At 44.0% G+C, this 987-nt stretch overlaps 1 pseudogene; it reads right to left on the reverse strand.

Moving 5' to 3' along the window:
* The window catches only part of LOC132169821 (tyrosyl-DNA phosphodiesterase 1-like), a 12,893-nt pseudogene extending 12,507 nt beyond the window's left edge, over positions 1–386 (reverse strand).
* Between the last annotated feature and the right edge of the window lie 601 nt (positions 387–987).

The following is a 987-nucleotide window of genomic DNA, read 5'->3' on the forward strand; positions in this document are numbered from 1 at the left end:
TCATCAACCTCATGAGGTTTGGAAACCGCATCAAAATCTGCAATACCATCCTCAGGTCCTTCCTCTTCCAATGAGTCATCTTCTTCGGTGTAGATACCGCCAAACATGGGCGAAAACCCATCTTCTTTGTACTGTTCCTCTAGGTTGGATGGCAAAGATCTTTCATTCGGATCTACCTCACTGACATCGTCATCATAGGTTGGTGGGAAATTCCAATCCACGAATCCTTGTGAATGATCTTCAACATTTTCATGCTTGAACTCTTCATTAAGGAATTCAAATTCCTCAAACTTTTCATCCACATATTCCCCTTCCTCCACCAAATATGGGTTTGGCTGATGAATTTTTGGTTTGCGAATAACGGTCAAGTTGGCCAGCCGCGGCATCTCCGAATCCGTGTCTCCTCTCTAGACACCTCTTTTTTGTTGGAATTTTCTATTTTCTTTGTCACAACTATAGATCCTTGTCTCAAATTCTGTGATTTTCGGCCCATGATATAACTATGGGGCAAGAAAGTGACTCGCATATATTTCAATAGTTTCTCCAAACTATTTATCTTCAATTTGCCTTGCCGCATCCTATATTACTTTAGTTGCCGCCACCACGCCACAACTCTTCCCCGAAATGTGTTTACCACCAAAGAGACTCGTTTTTTCATTGGGCAACCTCTTTGAATTCAAGAACCTCTTCAACAGTTACCACCCAATCTAGAAATTCTTTGGGTTGTAGATCCCCTTGGAATTTCAGAATATTGAGTTTGAACCCGTTCACTCATTGATTGGCATGAGCTTGCGCATGGTGCTGACGTTCGGCACTCCGCATAAGGGTTCCTGGATCCATTTCCATTGTGACCACCCATGTTGGATAATCGGGTAGCGAGGGTTTCGAATTCAGCCCTCATAGCCTCAACTTGCTCCTCCATGTGTTGCCAACATTTAGCAATAGATTTGCCTTCCGCCTCCGCGTACCGCGGTCTTGGTTGGTGAC

The sequence above is a fragment of the Corylus avellana genome, chromosome ca2 (genome assembly GCF_901000735.1).
Source record: "Corylus avellana chromosome ca2, CavTom2PMs-1.0".
NCBI classification, from domain to species: Eukaryota; Viridiplantae; Streptophyta; class Magnoliopsida; order Fagales; family Betulaceae; genus Corylus; species Corylus avellana.